Source organism: Pyrgilauda ruficollis, unplaced genomic scaffold (assembly GCF_017590135.1).
Source record: "Pyrgilauda ruficollis isolate IOZ18807 unplaced genomic scaffold, ASM1759013v1 scaffold23, whole genome shotgun sequence".
Taxonomy (NCBI): domain Eukaryota; kingdom Metazoa; phylum Chordata; class Aves; order Passeriformes; family Passeridae; genus Pyrgilauda; species Pyrgilauda ruficollis.
In genome coordinates this window covers 8709729-8722080 of record NW_024522539.1, presented here as the reverse complement: position 1 = coordinate 8722080, position 12352 = coordinate 8709729, and positions in this window count along the sequence as shown.

Sequence of the window (12352 nt, the reverse complement as noted above, 5' to 3'; positions counted from 1 at the left end):
AGGTAAAACATACTCCAAATACAAGGTAATCCAAGTCAAAGCCTTCCATGCAGTAGGAATACCCAGTATTACTCATTGGGAATAAATTTCCATTCCAGCCTATTTCAAATGTCCTTGCAATGCTACTGTTATGCCATCTGAAGTTTCTTATGGGAGTATTAATTTCTTTGCAATAGATTTTAGCATGGAGCTACAAGGAATTCTTGCCTAGAAGAGGGAACTTGTTGATTTTCATGTCTATTAATCCAGTGTAGCACTCATTGCATGGGTTTACTTTACATGAACAGATTTGGTTGTTAAGGTAGCAGAGTGTGTTTGTTGTTGTTTTTCTGTGTTGTTGTTTTATGTTAGGTGGTAAGCCATAAAATATTTCAGGACTTTTAGCTATATATTTTAAAGTTTGAGTGAGTCTTTTATAGTAAGCTAATTTTTCTCTAAGATGTCATTACATTAATTTTTGAAGTCTTCAATTTTTCCTCTTTTTTAAATAAGAAACCTAAAGGGAGATTAAAAGCAAATTTGATTTGTACTTTTTAAATGTATTGTTTCAATGTAGTGCTCTTGCAGAGCCTAGATATATACATTTTGTATATTATGTCCTTGCAGAATTCCCACTGTGTGGTACATAGGCAGAAGAAGTAGGGCATAGAGGACAGATTTACATTTCTCCCCTTTTAATTTTGGTTTTAACTTGGTTTTAGCTGCAGTATGCATAACTCCATGCTATATAATATCAGAAACATTTTGTTGAAATCAAGTTCCTCTAGTTGTCTAGCATACTAAATTAGAAAGACCATAATTTTTCTTTTGCTAACGCAGTTCTTTCTAACACAGTGACCCAGATCCCAGTGAGTTTCCTTCAGCTCAGAAATATGATTTCACAGAACAGTCTGTACACTGGTGCTAGTTCTACCTTTTAAAATTGTATTCCTTATGGATGGTATTTTCATCTCTTTGGTTGCATATTCTTTCTGTTTGTTTCAAAGCAAAGCTAAGATAATAATAATTCCTAATTCATCAACATGGCCCTAATTGATTTCTCATTGTCCTTTTACTAAACTTTTCAGGGGAATTTTATAACAAATTTGTTATTGAAAAATGATTTCAGGGCATCATCCTAAAGCATAAGAACTAGATTTAAAGGACATTTACCAAACTTAAATAATCAGAATAACAACAGGCAGAAGATATTTCATTGTAAATTGGAAGGAAATCAGTAGAAGCTAATTGATTTATAAAATAAATTATTGGAATGGTTTTTAAATAAATTATGAGCAGGTATACTAGAGCTTATAAATAAACTCCAACAGGCTAATCTTAGGAAAGTAAGTATTAGTAAATCAGAGCAAGGATGCTGTAACATTGCATGGATGGACATCCTGTGATATTCTTGGCTCTTACCAGATGTTATTTCATTTATGGAAACTAAATTTCAGCACAGACATCACTGCACTTTGCATAGTGACAAAATGCTCAATGTGTCATTCCAAAAACGGATGTGTTTTTAGACTTCCAGGGAAACTGCAATAAGCCTCCCACTCGCTGGAGGTCAGGAAATCTAAAGCTCGTGGAAGTGCTGCAAGTTTTGTATTGAATCAGCTTTTCCAGAAAAGTTGGAACAGGAGGAGGTATCAGGGAGATCTGAATAACCCCTTTAAATCAAATTCTACAGGAATTCTATGGATTGATTTGAGTCATGCTCCAGTAGATGTTCAGCATGGCTTCAAGGGCTGAGTGAGTTTACTTTTAGGGTTGCTCAGTTTAGTAGCAGGCAGAGCTTCTAATCCCTGTGGAGCTGCTGTTAGCCATTGGTTGACCTAAAGTTCACGGGAATTGGCTTTAATTCAGAGCCTGCTTTGCTGCTTTCGGTGGGTTTTGTTTAAATTTGGACCAGTCAGTTAAACTGCTTTTTCTTGAGTTTTTCTTCTTACTCTTGAGAAGATGTGGTCTTAACAGTACTTTCAGGCACTCCTCCATAATAATGCTATTTCTTGTGCTGATTGTCTTTAGGGTTTGGCCAGAGGGGTGGGGAAGTCTGGGGACAAGAGGATGGGCAGGGGGAAGCAAGGGTGTGCTTTCAGTGTGGCCTCTAACATCAGCATCTTTTTTTCCTTGCCTAAGAGGAGTACTCTGAGTGTCCAGACAGTGTGCAGTTAAATTCCAAAGGTACTGGAGAGAACATTCCACATGTTTTTAATAATGACCCTTAGAAATTTAATGTGACCTTTTTTTAGTATCATTTGGGATCTGGCTGTCTAACTTTTGATTAGGATGCAGAAGGGTTGCCTTTTATATCAGAAAAAAAAATTATGTCTGTATTTGGCTTGCAGAAAAGTACTTGAAATCTGTGTACAATCCTCAGCAAAAAAAAGTTTTCTTTTATGAATGCAGTGTTTAACAAGCAAATACATTTCATCTGCTTTTTAACAAGGGGAATATTGCTGTGATTTAAAAGTTCTGGGAGTATTTCTCTGTGTTCTTACTGCAGATTTCTCTGTATTTATCTTAGTGGGAACTACTAGTTGATGGGACAAAATGTGATTGCAGGATCTTTTAGCTTTAGAAGGTCCTATTCAGTATTCCCCATGTGTGAAAATCTCACTAGCTGGCATTACAAGGGCAGAATCTTAATGCACTTCTTTGGGTTTGTTCTGTAGAGCGTTGGTTTGATGTGGCCTCTGCCTTTTCACTGGCTAATCGAGGTCCACTGGGACTGGAGATGGGTAAGCAGCTATTTCACTTATCTTGTACATGTCCATATACAAAGATCCATGGTTACTTACCACGGAGATGGACAGGAAATAACAGTGAGGGGGGAGATCTTTACCTCATTAGTAACATTACATTTCCTATAGTGCATATTTTTCATATATTAAAAGTTAATAAGATGGTGTTAGCTTACAAGACTTAAAGAGAGATGTGATCATAGTAAATATGTCTAGAGCTTCAGAAAATATTACCAAGGTATTTTAAAGCATTTCCAGAACTCTTTCCTTTATATTCTTTATATGTCAAACAGTAGTATTTTTTTATTCCTTGTTTAAAGTCTTAATGCCTGCAGCTACCATAATAAAATTAATGTTTCATATTATATTGGATGTAACAGTTACAGTTTGAGCCCCCAGTCTTGACTAGGGCTGTGGAGTAGCAGGGGTGGAGCAACACCTGTAGCAGGGTAGCTCCTCTCACAAGACATTGAAATATGTCTGGACAAGACTCAGAGAAGTCCTGATGCATCCCTTTTATAGATAAGGAATTGATAGATTAAATTATACACTAAATTAATAACTAAGTTACAACAGAAGGGAACAAAATCTTTCTTTGGAGAAAGTTCTGTTTATCATTCCTATAGGTATTGTGTATGTTTTGCAGTGGGCACACTGTCAACCAAAGCTAAGTTTAACTCACACATAAAAGGTACTTTGCTGGCATCTTTTCATTGCCATTATATCAAAATTACTGTAGCTCAGATGCTGTGGCTTCAAATTGCATCTTCCATATATGAACAGAATGCTGCTTGTAAGAACAGATAAGAACCAAGAATATAGTTGGCACTAAATAAATAATACTTAATATTATCTTTTTATAAATAACTCCTTTGCATTCTTCTCTCAAGTTTACACACATACCTGGATGGGGTTCTGTTTAACATAGATATTTTTTTCCATTGTTTAGAGAAAATATATTGAGGGGAGAACTTTTCAATTAAGTGCACATACTCCAAGAGTTAGAAATGTCAGTCACTTCTCAAGAAGCTTTGGAACTCCTGTAAAATGCTTCCATGTATTTATGTATCTGAAAATATGAGCCAAAAAATAGATTAACAAAAATGTGAGAAAGAGGATTACTCAGAGAGTGAAAATAAAAGGAAAAACCCCATCATGGCAGTAACTGGCATCATCTCAAGCCTAGCTCGGTGTGGGAGACTCCCAGCCTTTGCACACCGACTGCATTGCTGATTTCCTTTGTGCACAAGGTAATTTTTGAGGAAGTTTTGGAGAAAAATCCAGTAAGGTGCAATAGCCTTTGTGTTATATTCAGGGTATGAACAGCTAATACTCGTTATTTTTGTTAGTGCTTAGCATGAAGCACACTTCTTGAAACTACCTGGGCTGAGCTCCTTGCACAGTATCCGACTGTGCAGTCAGCAGCTGGAATTGCTGGGAGGGTGGAGGTGACACTGCTCTCCTTACTGTCTCTCTTGCATAAAACACTGAGCACAGACTAAAATTCATCTCTGGTTTTGTGGGTGACTTTAGGTAGTTGGGCATAGAGGCGATAGAGCCAATTTCTGCAAAATTTCAGCTGGCAGAATAAGTCCCCTGATGAGATTTCAGATAAGATTTAAAATATCTTTTGTAGCCTGTAGAAATGCTACTTTCACAGTTCTCTGATAGATCTAGAAACTTTTGATTTTGCTGAAATGTTTTTAATACTGAACAGAAAAAATCTCTAAACTGATTTACTGGAAAAAGGCTTTCTTACGCAGTACCCATCAAATTTACAAGGACTGTAACTTAACCTTTCTTCTTAGTGTTGACATTGTATCTTGCCTTATTTTTACACAGTTCAGTGGAAGTTATGCTTGCAGCAGAATGCAGGCTCTTTCTGCATGTCAGTTTTGAAACATTTTCACTAGGCAAAGCAGTTTGGATCCCAAGAATAGGAGATATGGGCTCACACCCAGAGTAGTTTTACACAAACAATTAATTTGTTACTTTTCTGTTCTTTCTTTTTATTTTTTTTAACTTCATTTATAGTGACTGTATTTGGTCTGCAGAAAAGTGCAGAAGTAATCAGAATGTTTATTTTATCACCAAGTTTGTATGACAACATTTGCTATAAACCAATTTTTTTTTAGGTTCCAAGAAAGAACAATTGATTAGATGCATATTTTTTGAATTATACAACAGATCACACCCAGCTGCACAGCTTTTCTCAGGTAAGTGAGCTATTATATATTCCCCTTTTTCTTCCCTTCCCCAACTCCCTTAATTAATAAGGAAAACCAGACATCTATCTGCATGAGGCTTGTTTTAAAGTCAGTACATATATCCATGGAAAATAAATATCTAGTTACTAGGATTTATCCACTGGGGCCAGCTCCAATAATGAATTTGAAATAGGATTTTCTTACTACAGAAAAAAAATTCCTCAGACTCAAAGTTAAATCAAAGGAAAGTGGCACCCTGGTGGACCAGACAAGCCATTGGCAGCACAGTCACATGAAAGCCTCAGAGGTCACTACCTCGGTATCAGCAAAGCTATTTTAGAGCTCACTGTGGAGTTTCACATCGTGGCTAAATCAGAATACTTAATAACCTGGCACCCAAATTTCACATGTTGCCAGCCTCAGTCCTTATGTGAGCCTTCCTTTCACTGCTTTGGAAGCTTCCCCTTTGAGCTGGAAAACATGGATACACAGTCCTATGTTTTGACAACTCAAAAAAATTAATTTAGAACCAGCATTAAGAGACTTACTGTCTGGATGTACAGGTAGGTGAATTTTATTGCAAAAAGAATTCTGGCTACATCTACAGCAGATACTCTGAAATGAGAAAGACAAGATAACTCTAATGAAATCTTAGATATGTGCTTTTCTTCCAGTCTATGATACAACTAGGGCCATTACAGTATTTTCTTCAGAAGCCAGCATTTTTAAATCATTAACTGTTTATGAGTAAAGTATCTGCTTTGCATGTTCTTTTTTGGTTTTTTTGGGGATGCTTTGGTTTCTTTTGGGGGAATGGAAATGTAGGTCAGACTCTTGAACCCATTCCCACACACATTCTCTTTTCTATCCGTCCATTAGTTTTTATTTTGAAAAGTTGCAATGGGATTTTCTGAAATTTCTGAATTTGTGTCTCACGTCCCTGTTCTAATGTAAGAAGAGACTCCCCATCCAATTTGTATCTCCCAGAAGCCAAAAACGCTGGAGTGATGGCCTGTCCTCACTTTGAAAGGAGGCTGTGGTGCACTGCAGGAGATGTAGTTCGACAGGAATGTTCAATCTCTACAGCACATCAGGAGCCAAGAAATGCTTGAACAGAGCTCCCACGGCTAAGCAGGGCTCTGAGCACCTCACTTAATCTGCAGTGTGACCACTCCCCACCTGTAAATTGACACACACTTCCTTGTTTCACAAAGGCTTCAAGAGGATAAAAATCTGTGAAAGTTATGAGATTCTCAGATACTGTGATAAGTCCCAGGATAAACAAATGTTGAATGCAAAACAGCAGCTTGCATGGTACATATTCAAGGGCATGTGGAATGAATTAGAAAGATGAAGAGAGGGAGCAAAAGAATGAGGATGGGAAGAAGCAGAAGGGAGGAAGGGTAGGCAGAAACACTGCAAGTGTCACTGGAAGCTATGGGAGAATTACACTGAGATCTGCACACTTTGGGTTCAAACTGCAAATATTCTTGGAAGTGTATATAAAGCAAACTGAGCCAACAGCTTAGTGAATGAGGTTTTTTTGCAGAATTCCAATGTTGACATTTTTGTGAAGTGACCAAAGGAAACTCCCAAAGAAAGGAATCTTACTGTGTGCATTTAGAGCATGAGTGGAGATATTAAACCTAGGTTTTATTTACTATCTCACAACAGTCTTTTTTGGAGGGACAACAATATAAGCAGGTTAGGAAAATTAATTTTCTGTACTGTGCCCTGCCAGCCAGTGGTGTGAGGGAAAAGGCAAGTCTGAATATAGACATGTGTGGATCTGTAAATAATAGGCAATAAGGCCATACACAATTCCTTAGTTGCCCCTTTTTTTTTTCTTTTTTTTTTTAACTTTTTTTTTTGAGAGTGCATATTATGAAACTACATACTGGGAACAGATTAATGGATTATTTTTCTGACAATGGAATATAAAGATTAACCATTCACTCAATAAAAAAACAAATTCAATTTTAGAACTGCAGGTTTAGCAATATGACAGATCAGTTAGAGAAGCTACTGCTACTTTTCAAAGAACAGAAGAGTGTGGTCAGTAAAGAAGAGGAAAAGCCATTTGGCATGGCAAGAAAGAGGTGACAGAACTCAGAGGAGAAAATGTAGGATTCATGTATAGAAAGCTTTAATGCAGTCATGCCATGTAGATGGTTTTGTCTTTCTACTGGAAAGTGTGAAAAGCCTGCCACTGGGATGGAGAATGTGTGTCCTTTTTATTCCAGAGCATATTGGATGTGATACATTCCTATGCAGAAGGACAAAACTCGAAGCTAAGCTTTCCAAAAAGGATTTAGGCAATGCACAGTAATTTATGCTGGCTTTCTGCACTAGAGGTCAAAATTGCCACTGGTCATACTAATGACAAGCCTCTGCTCGACTGCAGTGAAACAGCAGTGGCTGCAGATGAGCTGTGCTGATATTGCAAAACCTCTCTCAGCAGCAAGGAATGAGACTTAGGGTTAAATGGAAGGAGCTGAAGCTGCTCATGATTTGCTGAGGAATGTCTCAAAGTCACTCTGAGGTATCTAATGCTCATTCTATTTACACTAGGCTGCGCTGCCTTAGAAGCAGATTAATATTTTGTGGGGTTTTTTTCCTCTTTGCAGTTATTCCCTTTCTACTAAAAAAAAATGGCTCATAAGAAATAACTGGCTTAGGTACTTCTCTGTGTCCACTTTGCATATACATACATTGGAGGCATCTTCAGCCCCACAATACCCAGAATCTCCTTGATATTTATAAACTTCAGAAGCAGATTTTAAAATGCTATTTAGATGGTGTTTGAAATCCTCTTAGGCTCCTCATCTGCATTTGTGTGTCTAGATTCCATTTAAAATCTGATGCTAGAAGCCCATGTGACACTTGGAATAGAACTTCAAAAATGTAGTTTTTATAGTCTGATCTTTATGAAAAGTATTATATTTTGAAATTTTTCAGGCAGAACTGTAAGATAAAAATCCACAACTGAAAATAGTGACTTTATGTTGTATTTTGAAGATTCTCTCTGCTGGTCACCAAGGTTGGTAGATTTTGTGAAGCAAGATCATAAGCCTACTGAAATTAATAAAAACTCTTTGTTTTCAGTGAGCTTCACATCACACCCTTCACTGAAGTATATCCAGAGAGACTTACACACTGTTTACTGCATTTTATTTGAATGAAAGTGAAAACTAATGCAAGTGTCAAGAGAAAAACAGCTAAAAATTAAAAGGGTAATAGACTTGCTGAACAACTGATGAAGGAGGTAGCTAAGTACCCAGAGGGGTTTGGAAGGAAAACAGCAGGTATTATTTGAATAAACATGTTTAAAATAATGAAATGTGTCTAGGGTGCATACAAGAAGTCCAGAAAGCCAACAAAGGGTGTTAATCATAGATAAATTTCAAAACACAATATTCTGGAATTTGTTGTTAAAATCCTTTGGTACAGAAATCAATAGGCAGTAAGGCATATACTTTCCCATAACTTATGACTTCTCTTCCCCACATCTGTTCAGCACAGTGGTTTTTAATTTCAGGATTTCACCACCACCATTCCCTTTCCTCCTGAAGCAGGCAGTGGGAGATCACTGCCATCTATAGATAGGAGATAGTATCGCTAGTATTGGAGCAAATTGTTGGAACAGTTTCATGCTGGAACACTTTTCTCTTTTTCTCTTGAGCACTTGTCTCCTCAACCCTGCCTTCCTCTTAAAAAACCCCACAAAGTCACCCAGCACAGGCTATCATTTCTTTGGCACCCTGATCATAATCACCCCCATTAAAGAAAAAGCATGGTACTGTAAGAATCTTAGAAGCCCTGTAATGTTTTATGTCAAAGTTTAAAGAAAAAAAAACCAAAACCAAACAGGATTCACAAATGTGCTTTCCATTACTTATTATATTTGTCAAAATTTAGTATACATGTCAAAATTATAAATGGCTTCTTACAGCTTTCTCAGAAGGCAGCTGAGAGAAATAGCAAACTCTGTGGACATTTGTAAAGATGGATTGAGTAAGTGGGTACCTGCTTTCCACATTCCACTGCCTGGGTCATAGTTTCAAAGTGACACATCAGGAAAGACAAGAAAGTATGGCACTGTGGGAACAGCAGAGATACAGCTTAATCTCAATTTAATCTCTTTTGTTTTCTTCCTCCAAAGAAGGGATTAAAAAATTGAAAAAGCTTCATGTTATTTTTATTTATTATAGAAGAACCACACATCTGCAGCCTATCAAAACTCATTACAATTAATATAACTTTAAAAAGGAAAAAGAATAAAATTCATAATTTCCATCCTGTATCTTCTGTATTTAGATAGAAACTTTTTCATGGTAACAAAAATGTTTATCCAACATGTCAGGTATCCTTTATTAAGACAAAACATTCACTATTTTTAACTTCTTCCAATAGGTGCTGTTCTACTGAATTCTTGAAATTACTGCCCATCTGACAACATTAAAAAATTAGAATCACAGATTTGGCAAATTAAAAGCAGTCCAATGTCCCCATTAAGGGTAAGTGATTTGGCAGCTTGCATTTCCATTTCTGCCACGTTACACTTGATACAGTAAAGAAACTGATGGGCAGAACCAAAAAGAACCTATTTCCTTCTGAAATATCTAAGTGTAGGATTGGGCTCACTGAAATTATTTTTACCTATGAACTTGAGAATTTAAGTCTGCAAGAGATCACACAGCTGTAATATTCAGGTTAAAAAAGAAAGGCAGAAGTGAAATGCAGTGGAGTTAAAGCAATCTGTAATTGCAGGGGCTTTCATTTGCTGTCTGCCCAAATAGTCTCCTTCATGCACTGGAGAAATGCTTTTATTTGCTTTCCAGGTGAGAGAAATTCCCTGGCTTGTTTGTCCTACTGTCTGTGTATCATCCTAGCAGCCAGAACAGAATTCTGCTTTGATTTGGGAGTCCATTGCAGCACGATAATATGATTGCTTCAAGGAATATATTATTGTACTAGCAACACCAAACAAGTCTGGTTTTGGACAAGTTCGAGGAATAAAAGCAACATTTAATCTGGTCTGATCATAGGGAAGGAGAGATCTCTGACTCTGAAAACCTTTACCATCATTGTTTTGCACAACCAGTTTCCCCTTGATAATTCAGTGCCCACTGAATTGCAGAAGATATGTCTGGTTTCCTTCAAAACTTCTGACAATTTGAACCCAGCTCATAAGAGCAACTTTCAAAAAATACAGGCTGAAAGTTTAGACCCCACTGAAGTCAGTGGCAAAAGTCCTGTCAGCTTCAGTAAGGTCAGATTTTCATTTGTGATATTGATTCAGCTGCTACCTTTAAATATAACAGCTTTAAGGTTTCTACAGAAAGTCAGTGTCAGGTGTGTTTATTATTTTAAACCACACCATTTCTTTAGAAAAGTAAATATCTGAGTACCTTTACATTGCAACGAGCAAGATAGGAAGTCTGGCAGGAGGCATGCCTGTGTTTCACACATTTTTATATTTATATATTTAATTGAAATGGATTTATGGAAACTACAGAATGAAAGCTGCTTTTTTCCCCCTCTCCCTCTCAAAGGGCGTTGCTATGTGTAGCCAGGAGGTGGCATTCCTGGGTAACAGTTAAAGAAATTCGTATACACAATTTCTCTTTTGCATATGAGAGAGAAAAAGGTTTCTTACTATAGTGGCAGTTAGTCAATTAACTGAGGCTTAAACTAATGCTATAAATTTGCTTTATATATTCTTTGTTTTACTAGAAGTGGCAGAGTTATCCAGCAGTAGACATTAATCTTCATGATGAGACAGCAGGGATCTGGCAAGTTATATCCATCTTCCTGTAAAGTATTTGATAGTAAAAGTCCTTGTCTTCAGTTACCTCGTTTTGTTCCTTCAAATAAGCCAGTTTGCAATAATTCATTGACCACAATAATACCCACTAAATACTGTTATAAGAACAGTTAGGAAATCGGAGGAGAAGAAAAACCCAGTTGAATTTTATCCAGTCAATGAATCTTAATCAGATTTTTCAAAGTCTGATCATTGCCATTTGTGATCCAGTTGGTCTATGGAGTATTGCCATATTTAACATCTGTGTCACATCAAGCCTTTCCTGTTGCCTCATTGATCAACAGACAACATGTGATGTTTCCCAGATGTTCAAACATGGCAGATCCCAAAAGACCTATTAAATTACACTGAAAGCAAAACAACATCTATGTTGTAGAAGTTTTGTTAAATTCAGGTATGCCTGAATATTCACAAACTTGCTACAAGATACTTACTGATATTCAAATTGCTTTTACAAATCAGTCCAACTCTGAAATGTCCACATTGTGTATTATATAAGGACTCTGTGTCACAGAGTTGATAAAATTTTCTGTTCTGCAATATAAAGCAAGTTAAAATAGAATTAAGCATCTACTTACACGTGGAGAAGATAAACTACTGGATTTTTTACTATTTGTCTCTTATCACTACAGGCAATCTGTGTCCTTGCAGATTTTTACTCAGATTTATTGATGATTTTTTTTTTTCTCAGATAAAGCTGAATAAATAATGATTTTTAAAAGCTTGTGCATTGCATTCTCTAAGCAAGTCAAGGCAGTGTGTGCTGTTCTTCAGTGTGGCCTTTTCCCACTGAAAAACATCATTATACAGATCAAGACTTACTAAGATGTTACTTAAACCTTTGTTCTGTACCTGAATAACAGTGACATGAAATTCTAGATGGGATTTCAGACACCAAATGTGATCCAGCTTACACCAGCATGGTACAGCATTCTGCTTTGAATCAGAATGATACCATAGTTTATGATACAGTAATTTTAACATTGCTATGAATATCCTTCACACCTTTCTGAAGCTAGTGCTACTCTTCTAGCAACATTTCAACTTCATATTTTGTGCTGGCATTTTCAGTCATGAGAGTCTCAGCATTTTATGATGAACACAGGCAGCTGTATGCAGAAAATCAGTACCTTTATTTTGTCACCTGCGAATCAGCAGCACAGAGAACTCAGGTGTGATCTGTTTAAATCAAAGCAACATTTCTCCACATTATTACAATGACTCATCCAAAGTTTATTTTGCCTTACTCTTTAATAAGAAGGATCATAGCTACTCTAAAAAGGCCACCTCAAAGAGAGATGTTCCTTCTCTGCTTATTGATGATACCATCAACATTCATTTTTCTCTTAAATCAAATAGGTTTTACAACAGGTTGCTTCTCCTTCCCCAGAAAAGAGGTGAAGAAATTTCAGTTCAGAAATGGCCACATATTTATTTTTGGTATTTTCCAATAGAAAAAAACGGGTTTTTTTTCCCAACCCAGCCTTTCCTGGTGGATTTGTTACCTTGCTGTACCTCCCTGAAGCAGCTCCCCCTGGACCCTGGCTCTCGGTTCCATGGCTCCAGAGCTGCTGCAGAGCAGCCCCACGCAG